The sequence below is a fragment of the Oncorhynchus nerka genome, linkage group LG12, assembly GCF_034236695.1.
Source record: "Oncorhynchus nerka isolate Pitt River linkage group LG12, Oner_Uvic_2.0, whole genome shotgun sequence".
Taxonomy (NCBI): domain Eukaryota; kingdom Metazoa; phylum Chordata; class Actinopteri; order Salmoniformes; family Salmonidae; genus Oncorhynchus; species Oncorhynchus nerka.
Genome location: NC_088407.1, coordinates 76,722,879 through 76,739,363, shown reverse-complemented (window position 1 = coordinate 76,739,363; position 16,485 = coordinate 76,722,879). Strand labels below are relative to the sequence as shown.

Below are 16,485 nucleotides of genomic sequence, written 5' to 3'. Positions count from 1 at the left end.
CTTGATGGCAGCGTTGCACACTCTTGGCATTCTCTCAACCAGCTTCACTTGGAATGATTTTCCCACTGCCTTGAAGGAGTTCCCACATATGCTGAGCAATTGTTGGCTGTTTTTCCTTCACTCTGCAGTTCAACTCATCTCAAACCCTCTCAATTGGGTTGAGGTCGGTTGATTGTGGAGGCCAGGTCTTCTGATGCAACACTCCATCACTCTCCTTCTTGGTCAAATAGCCCTTACACTGCCTGGAGGTGTGTTGGGTCATTGTCCTGTTGAAAAACAAATGATATGTCTCTTCTTATTATTGGTATCCTTTAGTAGTGGTTTCTCTTCAGCAATTCAACCATGAAGGTGTCATGACTGACCACAAGAATTCAAATAGGTCAGATCAGGTTTGCAATGACTAACTTAAATCAGACCCCCTTTCACCTGTAGAGGGGGAGGATAGAACTAGTGCGGATTGGCACTCACACCCTGTTGTGAATCAAGGGAGAAGATCCAGGCCTGTGCTTTGTCTCAACAGACCTTTTCCCACTGAAACTCTTAACACTTTAAAAAGTGAATACTGCTACAATATTTTGAATGTAGAATGTGGGGAATTTTGTGTTGAAAAGTGTGTAGCAGAACAACTGATTGCCCACCTCAACAACAGCCCCTACACATCACACTCCATGCAGTTTGGCTTCAGAGCAAAACACTCCACAGAAATGGCCAACTGCTTTCTTCTGAAATTTGAAGTCCAAGATGGACAAAGGGGGCGTTGTTGGGGCTGCGTTTCTGGACCTAAGGAAGGCCTTTGATACTGTTAATCATGAGGTTCTCATCACAAAATTGTCCAAGTTCAACTTTTCCCCCGATGCCTTGAGATGGATGAAATCATACTTCGAAGGCAGAACTCAGCGTGTCAGAGTGAGCAATGAGCTGTCACCCACTCTTAGCTATGATGTGGGCGTGCCCCAAGGGTCAATACTGGGGCCCCTCCTGTTCAGCCTGTACATTAATGATCTGCCTTCTGTCTGTACTGGGTCTGAAGTTCAAATGTATGCAGATGATACAGTGATATATGTGCATGCAAAGAGCAAGCAACAAGCTGCAAAAGAACTCACTACTGTAGTGGTCCATATTACAAAGTGGCTCAGTGACTCATGTTTGCATCTCAATGTGAAAAAAACTGTCTGTCTGTTCTTCACAAAGAGGGAAACTGATGCTACTGAGCCAGATGTCTATGTGTCAGGGGAGAAGCTCCAGGTGGTATCTGATTTTAAGTACTTTGGCATCATACTTGATTCCAACCTCTCTTTTAAAAAGCAGGTGAAAAACCTAACAAAAATAACCAAATTCAATTTATCTCATTTCCGATTTAGACAAACATGTTTGACTACAGAGGTAGCAAAACTGTACTTCAAATCTATGATACTCCCCCACTTAACATACTGCTTGACTAGTTGGACCCAAGCTCGCTGTACAACATTCAGTCTGTCTACAAACAGGCTCTCAAAGTGCTTGATAGAAAGCTCAATATCCATCATCACTGTTACATCCTCAGAAAGCATGAGCTCCTGAGTTGGGAAAATCTTGTGCAATACACCGACGCGTGTCTTGTATTCAATATCCTAAATGGCCTGGCTCCCCCTCCACTCAGTACTTTTGTTAAACAGAAAACCCAAACATATGGCAGCCGATCCACAAGGTCTGCCATGAGAGGTGACTGTATAGTTCCCTTTAGGTAAAGCACTTCAGTCAATCTGCTTTCTGTGAGAGCTTCCCATGTCTGGAATACACTGCCATCAGACACACACACAACTACACCACCTATCACACTTTCACAAAAAAACATGAAGACTTGGCTAAAGGCCAATCAGACTTGAGAACATAATCCCTAGTTGTGTATTTCCACTTTCCATGTTGTCTGTTGTCTGTAGCTTGTGAGGTGTGGAAACACTTTGTTGCTTTTATGGATTTTGTCTTGTTGCTTTTTTGTGCTATGTTGCTCTGTCTGCATGCTATGTCTTGCTTGTCCTATGTTGCTCTGCGTGTGCTCACTGCTCATTGAATGTTTGTATTGTTATTGTGATTGTTTTTGATAACCTGCCCAGGGACTGTGGTTGAAAAACCGGCACTTTTACTGAGACGTTGATGAATGTGCACTGTCCCTGTAAAAATAAACTCAAACTCATTGGTCAGAGGCGATCCATAGAACACTATCATTTTGTCATTTTGGCACTCATTTTGTTTGTTATTTTGTGATGACATTAAAACATTTTTTTTAGGACATCTGTAACATACAGTAACTTGGAAAGTACACACACTACATAGCTGGAGTTGCTATACTATGGGTTGTGCATGTAATATGAACAATTATGAAAGTGTTTTTGTTAAGAGAGGGATGTGATTTGAGAAGCTATAAGAGATAATTGTTTTCCATAACTTTGCACAGTGAGTAATTACCGCCCCGAAGTGAGGTCAGAGAGCGTGTCAGCCGGCTGGAACTGCCCCTTAAGAGCAAAATGTATAAATGATGGGTTAAGAAATTAACACATTGAACCAGAAAAAGCGTGAAGCGGTAGCTATATATTTAAAATGGTGTGAACTTTGAATCTCAACACGAGGTTGAGACAATAAACTCACCTCCCGGACAATCACTGGTACGGCTGATTAGCTGTCCTAAGTAAAGTATCTTCAAAATTTAAGTTGGAGCATCCTGTTACTCTGCTCAAACCGTAGTTTACGGCTGACCAGCCTATCTTCAAAGAAGCATCTTCAAGAGTGAATGGAAGGAAAATCAACTCTGTAGTTCTGTTCAGGACTACACAACATGTCACCGGGTAACTACGAAGAAGGACTACAGTTGAAGAGTTGTTGGACGCATTTCGGACAATAAGAGCCTTACAAGAGTGCCACGAAAAGGCCCACCCCCTTTCCAAGGCTGCCCCATTCATGAGAGATCCACGGCGAACTCAAGCATTTCACGTAAATGCATTCATGATTTCTTGCTCAAAGTGGGTGGCAGTTCGTGTGCAAAGTATATGGTTATTGTAGGTGAGAGTAGTTTCTAAATGTGGCAATGTTAAGTGTCTCTGTCCCTCTCTCCCTCTCCATCTCTTCTTTAACAAGTATTCATGTTGTCAATCCGCTAGGGACCTTTTTTCAGTCAATAACGGGGGCATAGTGTGTGTGTGTGTGTTTATCCTGTTTTCCCATTTAATTAACTAGTAAATAAATAATTAAACCAATTTGTGTATTACTGAATCATAAGTAAGGCTCGGGTTTTTGCAGATGCAAGGATGTTATAAATGGTGATATGATATGAGGTTATGATTAATAAGTTGACTGTTTATAGATGTGATAGGTAAAGACCTTTTTGAGTTTAATTCGGGAGATGGTAACTCTTTAAAGAACCGCTCTCGTGGTGCCCCAGATCCTAATTTGTTGATTGTTACGTGACTAATTTAATTGGGTAAGAATTAAAGATAGTTAGTTAATTAAATAAATAACCGTCTAGAGATTAATGTTAAAGTCAAGTCACGACAAAGGCCTTGATTCACCCAATCTCCTCTGAACAGTTGATGTTGAGATGTGTCTGTTACTTGAACTCTGTGAAGCATTTCTCATCCACCAAACTTTACAGTTGGCACTATGCATTCGGGAAAGTAGCATTCTCCTGGCATTTGCCAAGAGTGAAACGCGATTCATCACTCCAGACAAACACATCAAACACATCACTCCAGACAAACACACACACACATCTGCAGAGTCCAATGGCGGCAAATTTTACACCTCTACAGCCAAAACTTGGCATTGCACATGGTGATCTTAGGCTTGTGTACGGCTGCTCGGCCATGGAAACCTGTTTCATGAAGTTCCCGAAGAACTGTTCTTGTGCTGACGTTGCTTTCAGGGGCAGTTTGGATCTCGTTAGTGAGTGTTGCAACCGATGGCAGACGATTTTACACGCTGTGCACTTCAGCCCTCAGCGGTCCCATTCTGTGAGCTTATGTGGTCTACCACTTCGCGACTGAGCCATTGTTGCTCCACCTCACAATAACAGCACTTAAAGTTTACCGGGGCGGCTCTAACAGAGCAGAAATTTGACAAACTGACTTGTTGGAAAGGCGGGATCCAATTACGTTGCCGCGCTGAAAGTCACTGAGCTCTTCAATAAGGCCATTCTACTGCCAATGTTTCTCTATGGTTGTGTTCTCGATTTTATACACTTGTCAGCAATGTGCGTGGCTGAAATCACCAAATCCACTAATTTGAAGGGGTGTCCGCATATTGTGTACAATGCATTTGGAAAGTATTCAGACCCCTTTTTCCAGTCTGAGGTCCTGAGCGCTCTGGAGCAGGTTTTCATCAAGGATCTCTCTGTACTTTGCTACATTCAGCTTTGCCTCAATCCTGACTAGTCTCCCAGTCCCTGCCGCTGAATAACATCCCCACAGCATGATGCTGCCACCACCATGCTTCATCGTAGGGATGGTGCCACCACCATGCTTCATCGTAGGGACCGTGCCAGGTTTCCTCCAGATGTGACGCTGGACATTCAGGCCAAAGAGTTCAATCAAGACAATGACCACTAGCACACAGCTAAGACAACGCAGGAGTGGCTTCGGGACAAGTCTCCGAATGTCCTTGAGTGGCCCAGCCAGAGCCCGGACTTGAACCCGATCAATCTCTGGAGAGACCTGAAAATAGCTGTGCAGCGACGCTCCCCATCCAACCTGACAGAGCTTGAGAGGATTTGCAGAGAAGAATGGGAGAAACTCCCCAAATACAGGTGTGCCAAATGTGTAGCATCATGCTATAATCGTTGCCAAAGGTGCTTCAACAAAGTACTGAGTAAAGGGTCTGAATAGTTATCTAAATGTGATATTTCAGTTTGTTTATATAAACTCTGGACTGCTGATGCTATTTACAGTATGGGCCATTGAGAGGCGTTGAAGACACCGGTCGGCCATATTGACAATCCCCAGTAGGAGCAGTCCTTCATAGGAATGAATGGAATTCTACAGTATTTCAATTAAATGTTTCAAGGGCCAAATGTATTTATTTTTTTGTTCTAGTGGGGACAGTAAAATTAGCCATCTCAAAAAATTATACTTAATGGAACATATTTGTATTTGTATGATTAGCTCATATAATATAATTTAAAAGAATGCATTACGGTGTCTGTAATATAGTAAATGTGGCATAAACAAATGTAGTCATGAATAAATCCATTTCTATAGCTTCCAAAATATTTTTTACAGTGGTGAGGGAGTGCCAAGATGGTGGAACTGTGTCCCCTATCAGTCATTTAATGTATATATCTATCATTGGTCCCGAAGCAGTGAGCGGATGAAATAAGCGTTGTGTTAGTGATGTGTCTTGCTGAATATTTTGTCCTCTCTCCCCTTCTATCTGCATCACTCAGCAGTGACCCATATGGTGATGTAATGTGCTGCCTCAGCTCCACTGGAGCATGTGGTGGAGGGAATCTATAGAGCCTTGTGGCATTCTAATGTTCCATTCTAACATCCTAAAAGCATTATAACAGTGTTCTTATGTTCTAACAGCCCCTCTGGGACAATTAAGCATCCCAGAAGCCAAGCGCTTAGAGCCGTTGGTGGTTCTGTGGGAGGATGCACTACCAAGGGGAATGGCAGGAAGTCTTTACCTGATCCCGGTAGGCTCAAATCAAATCAAATTTGACGTGTTGTTATTTCTGATCCCGGTAGGCTCATGTATATTCACTGTGTGTGCGTGTTGTATTTATTCCGTCTGTGTGGCGTGTACACGCTAGTGTATGCTTGCGCCATTCATGCACCGTGTGCGTGCGCCGAGCGTGTATGTACATGTGTGTATAAGTGTGTGTTTGTGAACATGAAATCATATAGATTTGTATCGATCACCTACACAGTTTAGCAGGTTTTTTAGCTGATGCAGCAAAATGCTATTGATCAATGCAGTAAATGTCAAACAAGCATACAATATTTCCATTATTTTTAATAATCAACACTTTTGTACAGCAGTAAATATATAAATACTATGTAAAAACGATTAAAGTGACCAGTGTTCAATGACTATGTACATAGGGCAGCAGTCCCTTAGGTGCAGGGTAGATAGCCGGTGGTAGCCGGCTAAGGGGCAGAGTAGGGTACTGGGCAGAGGCCAGGGAAGCGGTGGCTGTTTGTCAGTCTCTCGATCCCGGCTGAGGTCCTTGATTATCTTCTTGGCCTTCCTGTGACACCGGGTGCTGTATTTCCTGGAGGGTAGATAGTGTTCCCCCGATGGTTCATTGGGCTGACTTCACCCCCCTCTGGAGAGCCCTGCGGTTGCAGACAGTGCATTTTTTTTTTAAATCAAATCAAATTTTATTGGTCACAAACACATGGTTAGCAGATGTTAATGTGAGTGTAGCAAAATGCTTGTGCTTCTAGTTCCGACCATGCAGTAATATCTAACAAGTAATCTAACAATTTCACAACAGCTAATTTATACACACAAGTGTAAAGGAATGATGAAAAATATGTACATAAAAATATATGGATGACCGATGGCCGTCTTGCATAGGCAAGATGCAGTAGATGGTATAGAGTACAGTATATGTTAGGTGCCTCCTAAGAAGAGGTAGGTGCAGGAGTCAGGAGCAGGAGAGCAAGGAATTCCAGTTTGCACAGTCGTTTATTATAAATCCCAACCCACCAACAACAGGCGGGGAAAATCATGAAACACACAGAGGAGAAACCTCTACTCCTAAATATAGTACCCACAGTACAACGACTGTGAGGGAAAAACCCTGTGGCGCAAACACGCACCCCTAAATGTGCAAACACGCACCCCTAACAGAGCAAACACGCACCCCTAACAGAGCTCACAAGCACAATTAATCCCGCACAAAGGCTAGCGGGCAGCGGAGGTTAATAAATCCACCGAAATGAACTATTCAGACACAGGTGATAACAATAACAGACAGACACAAACTAAAAGGAAAAATGGATCGGTGGCAGCTAGTAGGCCGGCGACGACCGCCGAGCACCGACTAGTGATACATTTATTACATCCAATTTTGAATACATAAAGTGGCTAGAGATTTAAGTCAGTATGTTGGCAGCAAAAAAACATTTTACGTTCAAATGCCTCTCCTGTGAAGTAGTGACGTGTGACATATGCCTAGTTTCCTGAAATTAGTTCTTTGTAATTATGTTCCTGCCCCCTGACCATCTGCGGCTTAATCTAGTTGACCCCTGGTTTAGGGTGTCAGGTAAGATAGAAGTGATATAGTCCTTATCTAGCACTTCATAATTACAGAAGTGAGTGCTATGGGACGATTGTCATTTAGTTTTGTAACTTTTGCTTTCTTGGGCGGAGGTCATAGTTAGTCTGTTTGTACACGTCCATGTTCCCAGTCACCTTGGTTACATGTGGTGGTTCACGCTTTCAGTTTTGCATGAATGCTGCCATCTATCCCCGGTTTCTGGTTTGAATAAGCTTTAATCGTCACAGTAGGCACATCGTCCCGGATGCACTTCCTGATGAACCCAGTCACAGAGTCAGTGTATACGTCAATTTTATTCCCAGAGGCTACCCGGAACATATCCTATTCTGCTTGATCAAAACGTGATGTGTGTGTGTGTTTGTGTGTGTGTGTGTGTGTGTGCGTAGGTCAGTGCACTGAGTGCAGCAGACTCATCGTTAGGCCAGTGGCTCAGGAACAAAGCATTTCTCCACTAAGAGGATTCCTCAGGATATGACTGGTTTGGCCTGATTGGATTTCACCAACTATTAATTCATAACCTGAGTCTGCCAATTACACCTACACGTGTAGGTGCACAGTAGCACAGTAGCCTACTACACAGCACATTCGCTGTCTGCTCTCCCTACACGTCGCTGTACTGGGAAGTCCCAGTTTGATAACATAATTGAGCACTCTTTATTACATTTTACCAGCACTGATTCATAACCTGAAACTCCCACTTAAAACACACCACTAGCACATTAGCCTACTACACACACTGTCTGCAGTACTGTAGGCCTCTATACATGCCTGCTCTAATATGAGTCTGTGGTGCAAAGTCCCATACTCCCAGTTTGATAACATAGCAGAATGTAGTACTTTAGTACTTTTTGCTGCACTTAAACATAATTGTGTTGAGTGTAGAGAATGTGTCCATCATCCGTCCCACATATCCCCAGCTGACTGGACTGTGGTGATTGTGTGCTGCAGAGTGCTGGGTCAGAGCTCTGGAGCTGGCCAGCTGCAGTTGACTGGGCCTGCCTGCCCCCCTGACTGCCCCTCAAATCGCTCTCTGATGGCTGCGGCTCTCAGAGCTCTCAGCAAAGAGACAGGGATCCAGCAGAGAGGAGACAAGGGTCAGAGCCCACAGGAAGTACAGGCAGTTCCACAGTTAACCCAGCTCTAGCCTCCAGCCTCTATGTCTATAGTCTCTAGCCTCATCAGAGAGGAGGACGGCAGGAATCAGAGTAGACCACAGGAAGCTTAGGTAGCTTCAGCCTCTTGCGTTAATCACTTCAGGTGTCCACACAGTCTAAGTTTCTCTCATTTCTTTGTGTGTCCGTGTGTCCTGTGGGGGGCTCACAATGCAAATAGTCCGGGTAGCCATTTGGTTACCTGTTCAGGAGTCTTATGGCTTGAGGGTAAAAACTGTTGAGGAGCCTTTTTGTCCTAGACTTGGCGCTTGCCATGCGGTAGCAGAGAGAACAGCTGAAATAAATGATCCCAGAAATGTACCATATGCACAAAAAGCTATTTTCTCTCAAATGCTCTGCATTAAATCCATGTTTGTGACCATTTCTCCTCTGCCAAGATAACCCATCCAGCTGGATTGAAGCTGATTAAATAGCATGATCAGTATACAGGTGCACCTTGTGCTGGGGACAATAAAAGGCCACTCTTAAGTGTACAGTTTTGTCACACAACACAATGCCACAGATGTCTCTGTCACACCATGATCTGTTTCACCTGTCCTTGTGCTTGTCTCCACCCCCTCCAGGTGTCACCCATCTTCCCCATTATCCCCTGTGTATTTAAACCTGTGTTTTCTGTCTGTCTGTGCCATGTTCGTGAAACATGGTCTACCTGAGGAATTCTCAAGATTGGGGTTTTATTTGGAATTGCAGAAAAGGGGCTGTCCCAGGATGCCTGACCCTAACTGGGCTCATTGGCGGTCCTGTGATTTAGTTCAACTCAAAAGGGAATTGGAGTTTCCTTCATTAAACAGTCCAAAATCACATGACACAATTTTACAAACAGTATCATACTCACTCATTCATCTTATACAACAATTAGATGTAAACCTCATGTCTGAGGCTTTATATAAACAGCATTATGGTAATGTGGCCGCACCGTTTCAGGAAATCACAGTGAGGCTATACAGCTTCTCCTCATTGAGAAGTTCCTGTTGTGTTTGGATTTTCTTGGCTCCAAAAACACAACCCCGTTATTGACTGGACCATGAGTTCATTCCTGGGTTGGAGTCCGTTCTGCCATTCCCATTGCCTCAAAGCAGTGCAGCCTTCCCTGAGACGGCCTCCTCAGGGCTTAAGTTAAGCCTCGGATTTCTCTGCCATCCCCGCAGAGTACCATGACCTCCTGGAGGTCTTCAGCAAGGCACATGCTACTTCTCTTCCCCCGCATCATCCCTACAATTGTGCCATTGACCTTCTCCCAGGCACCACACACCGCCTCGGTCGGCTATATTCCCTATCCGGCCTGGAGACCAACACCATGGAGGAATATATTGAGTACTCTCTGGCTGCTGGAGGCGTCCGTCCTGCTGCATCCCCTGGTGGCGCAGGCCTTTTCTTTGTGGAAAAGAAGGACAAGATCCTGTGTCCATGCATTGACTACCGGGGCCTTAATGACATAACGATCAAGAATCGTTACCCCTTACCACTCCTCTCCTCGGCTTTCCAACCCCTCCAGGTGGCTACCATCTTCTCCAAACTGGACCTTCGGAATTCCTACAACCTGGTTTGGATATTCGAAGGGGATGAGTGGAAGACAGCCTTCAACAGTGCCAGTGGACATTATGAGTACCTGGTCATGCCATTTGGAATCACCAACGCCCCCGTTGTCTTCCAGGCCCTGGTAAACGATGTGCTCCTGGACATGTTAAGCTGTTTTGTGTTTGTCTACCTCGACGACATCCTGTTTTTTACCCGTTCTGCCCAAGAACACGGCAGGGTAGCCTAGTGGATAGAGCGCTGGACTAGTAACTGAAAGGTTGCAAGTTCAATTCCCCGAGCTGACAAGGTACAAATCTGTCGTTCTGCCCCTGAACAGGCAGTTAACCCACTGTTCCTAGGCCGTCATTGAAAATAAGAATTTGTTCTTAACTGACTTGCCTAGTAAAATAAAGGTAAAAAAATAAAAAAAATGAAGGACAAGTCCTTCAGCGCCTCCTGGAGAACCAGTTATTTGTGAAAGCAGAGAAATGCGAGTTCTACCCTCTCCTTCCTGGGTTATGTCATCGCTGAAGGAAATATCCAGATGGACCCGGAAAAGGTGAAAGTAGTAGTGGATTGGCCCCAACCTACATCCAGGGTGCAGCTACAACATTTCCTGGGCTTTGCCAATTTCTACCGGTGTTTCATTCAAGGCTACATCACCCTGGCGGCCCCCCTCTCGGCACTCACCTCTCCCAAGGTACCGTTCACATGGTCCCCAGCGGTTGACAGAGCCTTTGTGGACCTGAAGTTTCGGTTCACTACGGCCCCCATCCTCATCCATATGGACCTGTCCTGTCATTTTGTGGTTGAGGTCGATTCTTTGATGTTGGAATTGGGGGATATCCTGTCCCAGTGATCTGTCCAGGACCAAAAGCTCCATCCCTGTGCCTTCCTGTTCCATCGTCTCAACTCTGCAGAAAGAAATTACGACATGGGTAACCAAGAACTCCTGGTGGTCAGATGGCACTGGAGCTGTGGAGACACTGGCTGGAGGGAGCAGAACATCCGTTTTTGGTTTGGACCGACCACAAGAATTTGAATATCTCTACACAGCCAAGCGCCTTAACTCCAGGCAGGCCCGGTGGGCTCTGTTAGTCACCAGGTTCAACTTCACCATTTCCTATCGCCCAGAGTCCAAGAATGTTAAACCTGACGCCCTCTCTCGCCTGTACAGTCCCGCTGCCACATCCTCTGACTCCGAGACCATCCTCCCTACCTCATGCCTTGCGGCTGCTGTGGGCTGGGGTTTTGAGACCCTGGTCCACAAGGCATATCGTTCCCAGCCTGCCCCTGGAGGGGGCCCTGGCTAACCGGTTGTTCATCCATAATTCAGTCCGGTCCTGGAATGAGCTCATTCCTCCAGGCTTACCTATCATCCGGGTTCCCATCGAACCATGGCCTTCCTCCGACAACGTTTCTTGTGGCCCACAATGGTTCCTAACGCATCTGTCTTCGTCGCCGCATGCACTGTTTGTGCTCAGAATAAGACTCCGCGGTAAACCCGTTCCGGCCTCCTTCAGCCCTGGCCCCATATCTCCCTGGACTTTGTCACTAGGCTCCCTCCGTCTGATGGCAACACCGTCATTCTGACGGTAGTCGATCGGTTTTCCAAGGCCACCCATGTCATCCCTCTCTCCAAACTACCCTCTGCCAAAGAAGGCCCAGATCATGGTGAGCACGTCTTCAGGATCCACGGCCTCCCGGTGGACATGGTCTCTGACCGGGGTCCTCAGTTCTGGAAGGCGTTTTGCACCCTTATTGGGTCGTCGGCCAGCCTGACCTCCGGATTCCATCCCCAATCCAATGGCCCCCCTTTCCCCCCCGTTTCATTGGCCCTTTTCTTAGTTCCACTGCCATTCGTCTTTTGTTACCCCGTACTCTCTGTAATCACCCTATGTTCCATGTGTCCAGGATTAAGCCCGTGTCTCACAGCCATTTGTCTTCTGTTTCCAGGCCCACTCCTCCACTCCCTGTCATCGATGGCCATCCAGCATACACTATGAGATGCCTCCTGAGTGTTCGACCGTGGGACAGGGGTTTCCAGTACCTGGTTGACTGGGAGGGTTATGGCCCGGAGTAGAGGGCTGGGTCCCCGCTCGAGACTTCCTGGAACCCAGCCCTCATTGCCGACTTCCACCGCCGGCACCCCGGTCAATCAGGTATGCGCCCGAGGACACCAGGTGGCGCCCCTGTCACACCCTGATCTGTTTCACCTGTCCTTGTGCTTGTTGTCACCCATCTTCCCCATTATCCCCAGGTTATTTAAACCTGTGTTTTCTGTCTGTGCCAGTTCGTCTTGTATGTTCCAAGTCAACCAGCGTGTTTTTCCCGTGCTCCTGCCTTTTTGTATTCTCGTTTGCCAGTCCTCCCGGTTTTGACCCTTGCCTGTTTTCTGGACTCTGTACCTGCCTGCCTGATCATTCTGCCTCCCCTGACCTCAAGCCTGCCTGCCACACTGTACCTCCTGGACTGAACTGGTTTTGACCTTTTGCCTGACCACAACCATTCTCTTTCCTACCCCTTTTGGAATTAATAAATATCAAAGACTCAAACCATCTGCCTCTCGTGTCTGCATCTGGGTCTCGTCTTGTGCCCTTATAGGCTCAAGTTTTCAGTGAGCGTGCAATTGGCATGCTGACTGCAGGAATGTCCACCAGAGTTGTTGCCAGAGAATTAAATGTTAATTTCTCTACCATAAGCCGACTCCAATGTTTTAGAGAATTTGGCAGTCCAACCTGCCTCACAACTGCAGACCACCAGCCCAGGACTGCCATATCAAATCGTATTTGTCACATTCTTACTTACTTACAAGCCCTTAACCAACAATGCAGTTTAAAGAAAATAACAGTTGAGAAAATATTGACTAAATAAACAAAAGTTTAAAAAAGTGACAATAACAAGGCTACATACAGGGGGTACCGGTACCGAGTCAATGTGCAGGTTAGTCGAGGTAAGTGAGGTAATATGTACATGTAGGTAGGGGTAAAGTGACTCTGCATAGAAAATGAACAGTAAGTACTGAAGCAGCAGTGTAAAGAAAAGCAGAAAGAACAGTCAGGATGGCTGGAGTCTGAGTTTTTTTTAGGCCTTCCTCTGACACCGCCTAGTATAGAGGTCCTGGATGGCAGGAAGCTTGGTGATGTACTGGGCCGTACACACTACCCTCTGTAGCGTCTTACGGTCCGAGCAGTTGCCATACCAGGAAGTGATGCAACCGGTCAGGATGCTCTCAAGGGTGTAGCTTTAGAACCTTTTGAGTATCTGGGGACCCATAGCAAATCCTTTCAGTCTCCTGAGGGGAAATATGCATTGTCCTGCCTTCTTCATGACTATCTTGGTATGTTTGGACCATGATACATCTGGCTTCTTCACCGCCGGGATCGTCTGAGACCAGTCACCCGGACTGCTGATAAAACAGGAGTATTTCTGTCTGTAATAAAGCCCTTTTGTGGGGAAAAACTCATTCTGATTGGCTGTGCCTGGCTCCCCAGTGGGTGGGCCTGGCTTCCAAGTGTGTGGGCATATGCTCTCCCAGGTCCACCCATGGCTGTGCCCCTGCCCAGCCTAATTCATTTATTTCAATTGATTGGTTCCTTGTATGAACTGTAACTCAGTAAAATCGTTTAAATTGTTGCATGTTGCGTTTATGTTTTTGTTCAGTATATTTATAAACTGAGTATACTAAACATTAGGAACACCTTCCTAATATTGAGTTGCATCCCCGCCTTCTACCCTCAGAACAGCCTCAATTCGTCGGGGCATGGACTCTACAAGGTGTCAAATGCGATCCACAGGGATTCTGGCCCATGTTGACTCCAATTCTTCCCACAGTTATGTCAAGTTGGCTGGATGTGCTTTGGGTGGTGGACCATTCTTGATACACACGGGAAACTGTTTAGTGTGAAAAACCCAGCAGCGTTGCAGTTCTTGAGACAAATGGTGCGCCTGGCACCTACTACCATACCCCGTTCAAATCTTTTGTCTTTCCTATTCACCCTCTGAATGGCACACGTACAGAATCCATGTCTCAATTGTCTCAAGGCTTAAAAATCCTTCTTTATCCGGTCTTCTCCCCTTCATCTACATTGAGTGGATTTAACAAGTGACATCAATAAGGGATCATAGCTTTCACCTGGTCAGTATGTCATGGAAAGAGCAGGTGTTCTTAATGTTTTGTATGCTCAGTGTATATCTCTCAATCACAACAGTGAGGCTGTGCTAAAGAGATTTGTTTTACTGCAAATTACCGCAAGTTTCCAGTAGTGCAGCAGTCTGGTGCCATGCTTCAGGAGGTAAATGGATTGTTGTTCTTGTCAGTACTGCAGGGTTTGTTTACCATCAGTGAAAAATGTAAATAAAATAAAAAAGTAATTTAGCAGACGCTCTTATCCAGAACAACTTAGGGTTAAGTGCCTTGCTCAAGGGCACATCAACAGATTTTTCACCTAGTCAGCTCTGGGATTCAATCCAGTGACCTTTTCATTTAGTGGCCCAGCGGTCTTTAGCGCTCTCAATATTTAGTCTTCAGTAGTTTAAGATGGTCACGGCCAGGCATGTTGTGGTGGTGGTTGAGGCTAAAGAAAAGGTAGTAAAGAATGGACAAGGGATGATGAGGGACAGGTAGAACCTGGTGAACATTACTCACTCTCGGTGACTCTGTGTGGGCTTGGTGGAGCAATGTGATCTCTGGAGCCTCTGCACTGCGCAACAGGATCATGCTGTTTACCTAATGCACAGACAGATACGAGACAGGGGTTATAGTGATGACTCACAGTCAGACCTACAGTAATCTGATGTTGACATCACATTCAGTTTTCATAGATATTCATGAATGCAAAATGTGGTACAACTATTTGCAAAGGAAAATGAAAACAAGCATTTGTTTGTTCAGGTAATCCTTCTCTGTTTGAGTCTGTTTTCTTCTTTTTGGTGCCTAGTGATGAATACCACCCTAAGTAAAGACATGAGCGTAGCAGCAGGACCAATCGCTAATGCAAATCAGTAGAAAGCATCATCATTATCAACACATGACATGTTGCATATGGAAACACAGCCAGTGGATGAACCAGTACAGTAACAACACTATAACAAGATATATATCACATTACAATGTCGTTTTTTCTTAAGAAACCTGTGATGTTGGTCAAATTTCTGGTTTATAGTTAAAGCTGCTATGGTGACATTAGAGGGACTGGGCGCCGCTAGGGTGTTTGTGGTCATTGCCAAGTGATATGGTGGCCTACTGAAGCACACCAGTGAGGTAAGGCAGTTGAACTGAGAAAGCATGAGGAGGAAGAGGAGGACTGAAGAAGGGAGGGACTATTTTGGAGGAGGAAGTGGAGGTGGAGGGGAAGAGAAGCAGCAGGAGGAGGAAGAGGAGCAGGAGGAAGAGTAGAAGCAGCAGCAGGAGGAAGAGGAGGAGGAGAGTGGCTCTGTGAGGCTTTTGTCAATTAGGCTGTGAAATGTGTGTTTTCAGCATTTGCAGCTGAGTGGGAGAGTGATTTACACAGCTGATTGTTTTTATCAGAGCCCTCCATTGAGGGGGCTGGGTGTAGTGAGCGATATGCATTTTAATGGATTTTAATACATTGAAATTACATTTCAGGGTTGTAGTGAAGAGAAGTGTCCTTGGGCTTCGTCTGTCGCTGTCTGTCTGTCTGCGAGGAAGGGAGGGGACTGCTGTGCTGTTAGAAGAAATGGTGCTTTGGCCAGCGAACCAGCTTTTAAGAGACAAGCCTATCCGTGACAATTATTAGACACACATTTAAATATCTACATTACAGTTCTGTGACCATGGAAATAATCCTGTTCGGTAGCATGAGACCCTAGTACTGTACCCTTGTATACCCTTGTGAGAAGCATGGATGCTGTAGTTAGCTATTGTATTTTCTATGCCTGCTGCCACAAAGTTGTCTATTCAGACACATTCCTTGGGCATTGGTCTAAGGTACTGCATTGGTCTAAGGCATAGTGGTCTAAGGCACTGTATCACTAGCTGTGCCACTAGAGATTCTGGGTTCAAGTCCAGGCTCTGTCGCCACCAGCCGCGACCGGGAGACCAATGGGGCGGTGCAAAATTGGCCCAGGGTCATCCGGGTTAGGAGAGGGTTTGGCCGGCAGGGATGTCCTTGTCCCATTGCGCTGGGTTAAGGTTACGCTGTGCGGCTTGGTCGGGTTTCAGAGAATGCACGCCTCTCCCGAGTCCCTTACGGGAGTTGCAGTGATGAGAGAAGACTGTAACTACCAATTGGGGAGAAAAAGGGGAGGAAAAAAGGGTTCTCCTATGGGGACAGCAGAAAAAACATTTAAGATTCGAGATAATGTCCACACAGCATTGGTTATTTTCATGTGGAGTCAGAGGTGTTGTTTATTTAGAATGAATCACCCTGTTTCTTCTCCCCCCATACTGTATTGGTTTCCAGAGAGAGAGAGAGAGCAAGGATAGAGAGAGAAGCCCAGTAATTGGGTGCCATGTTCCTTTCATCTGCATTCCTTGTCCTGTTTACCATAGTTACACTGCCCACCTCCCCCCGTACA

At 45.7% G+C, this 16,485-nt stretch overlaps 1 protein-coding gene across 2 annotated transcripts in view; it reads left to right on the top strand.

Moving 5' to 3' along the window:
- Nucleotides 1–16,485, top strand: part of LOC115138729 (alpha-(1,6)-fucosyltransferase-like) — a 177,964-nt gene that overhangs the window by 17,840 nt on the left and 143,639 nt on the right. Inside the window, exon 2 of one of the 2 annotated variants that reach the window (XM_065025805.1) lies at nucleotides 11,902–12,107. The exons of the other annotated variant lie outside the window; for it this stretch is intronic. The gene's annotated coding sequence lies outside the window, so the exon portion shown is untranslated. The remainder of the gene's footprint in view (nucleotides 1–11,901; nucleotides 12,108–16,485) is intronic. 2 annotated transcript variants of the gene reach the window in all.